Raw genomic sequence first — 2,619 nt, forward strand, 5'->3', positions numbered from 1 at the left:
CATCAGATACCTAGGAATAAACCTAACCAAAGAGGCAGAGAATCTATACTCAGAAAATTATAAAGTACTCATGAAAGAAATTGAGGAAGACACAAAGAAATGGAAAAATGTTCCATGCTCATGGATTGGAAGAACAAATATTGTGAAAATGTCTATGTTACCTAAAGCAATCTACACATTTAATGCAATCCCTCTCAAAATCCCATCCATTTTTTTTTCAAAGAAATGGAACAAATAATCCTAAAATTTATATGGAACCAGAAAAGACCTCGAATAGCCAGAGGAATATTGAAAAAGAAAGCCAAAGTTGGTGGCATCACAATTCTGGACTTCAAGCTCTATTACAAAGCTGTCATCATCAAGGTTATGGTACTGGCACAAAAACAGACACATAGATCAGTGGAACAGAATAGAGAGCCCAGAAATAGACCCTCAACTCTATGGTCAACTAATCTTCGACAAAGCAGGAAAGAATGTCCAATGGAAAAAAGACAGTCTCTTCAACAAATGGTGTTGGGAAAATTGGACAGCCACATGCAGAAAAATGAAACTGGACCATTTCCTAACACCACACACGAAAATAGACTCAAAATGGATGAAGGATCTCAATGTGCGAAAGGAATCCATCAAGATCCTTGAGAAGAACACAGACAGCAACCTCTTCGACCTCAGCCACAGCAACTTCTTTCTAGGAACATCGCCAAAGGCAAGGGAAGCAAGGGCAAAAATGAACTACTGGGACTTCGTCAAGGTCAAAAGCTTTTGCACAGCAAAGGAAACAGTTAACAAAACCAAAAGACAACTGACAGAATGGGAGAAGATATTTGCAAACGACATATCAGATAAAGGGCTAGTGTCCAAAGTCTATAAGGAACTTAGCAAACTTAACACCCAAAGAACAAATAATCCAATCAAGAAATGGGCAGAGGACACGAACAGACATTTCTGCAAAGAAGACATCCAGATGGCCAACAGACACATGAAAAAGTGCTCCACGTCACTCGGCATCAGGGAAATACAAATCAAAACCACAATGAGATACCACCTCACACCAGTCAGAATGGCTAAAATTAACAAGTCAGGAAATGACAGATGCTTGTGAGGATGCACAGAAAGGGGAACCCTCCTACACTGTTGGTGGGAATGTAAGCTGGTGCAACCACTCTGGAAACAGCATGGAGGTTCCTCAAAAAGTTGAAAATAGAACTACCCTATGACCCAGCAATCACACTACTGGGTATGTACCCTAAACATACAAAAGTAGTCATCAGAAAGGGCACATGTACCTGAATGTTTATAGCAGCAATGTCCACAAGAGCCAAACTATGGAAAGAACCTAGATGTCCATCAACAGATGAATGGATAAAGAAGAGGTGATAGATAGATAGATAGATAGATAGATATAGATAGAGATATGTAGATATCTATATGTAGATATATACATACATATACACAATGGAATACTATGCAGCCATCAAAAGAAATGAACTCTTGCCATTTGCGATGACGTGGATGGAACTAGAGGATATTATGCTTAGTGAAATAAGTCAATCAGAGAAAGACAACTATCATATGATGTCCCTGATATGAGGAAGTCAAGAAGCAACATGGGAGGTTTGGGGGGTAGGAAAAGAATAAATGAAGCAAGATGGAATTGGGAGGAAGACAAACCATAAGAGCCTCTTAATCTCACAAAACAAACTGAGGGTTGCCAGGGGGAGGGGGTTAGGGAGAGAGCGGTTGGGTTATGGACATTGGGGAAGGTATGTTCTACGGTGAGTGCTGTGAAGTGTGTAAACCTGGCGATTTACAAACCTGTACCCCTGGGGCTAATAATACCTTATTTGTTAATAAAAAAAAATTTTCATGTCATAATACAAATCTTGTGTATCATTTCTTGTGAATAGTTTTGGATGAATATGGATGCAATTAATAACATCTTTCATTAGAATAAATTACACACAATCGCTTCTCGGCCTTTTGGCTAAGATCAAGTGTAGAATAAATTACACAATGCAAAATACTAACCATTATAGGATCATGGCAGCTACCGGGGATTCTCGAATAAGCAACAAAAAAGAGAAATTCACTATTATTTTCTAGCTAGTAGAAAAATTATTTTAAAAGGAAGAAATTCGGGGCGCCTGGGTGGCTCAGTGGTTTAAGCCGCTGCCTTCGGCTCAGGTCATGATCTCAGGGTCCTGGGATCGAGTCCCACATCGGGCTCTCTGCTCGGCAGGGAGCCTGCTTCCCTCTCACTCTCTCTGCCTGCCTCTCCGCCTACTTATGATCTCTCTCTGTCAAATAAATAAATATTAAAAAAAAAAAAAAAATTTTTAAAAAAAAGGAAGAAATTCAAGAGTTCTCTACATGAAGGAAGTTTCATGACTGAAAAGACACTTTAAAAATGGTTTCAGAATTTCAGAAAAAAAAATAATATCTCTAGTTTGAGTAGAATACTTATTTCTCAAAATCATAAGTACTGCTCGATTTTTCCAATTAGGGTATAAAATATGCATTATTCCCATTGATATAAAGGTCCTGTCAGCAAGTGTGTAGGATGTAGTAATGGACTGAATTGTTTCTCCTGAAAAGATATGTTGAAGTCTTAGTCCCCAG

At 38.7% G+C, this 2,619-nt stretch overlaps 1 pseudogene; it reads left to right on the plus strand.

The window, feature by feature from the left end:
* Positions 1-1,964: 1,964 nt before the first annotated feature.
* On the plus strand, positions 1,965-2,108 carry LOC123933315 (annotated as a pseudogene).
* Positions 2,109-2,619: the final 511 nt, after the last annotated feature.

This window comes from Meles meles, chromosome 20 (genome assembly GCF_922984935.1).
Source record: "Meles meles chromosome 20, mMelMel3.1 paternal haplotype, whole genome shotgun sequence".
NCBI lineage: Eukaryota > Metazoa > Chordata > Mammalia > Carnivora > Mustelidae > Meles > Meles meles.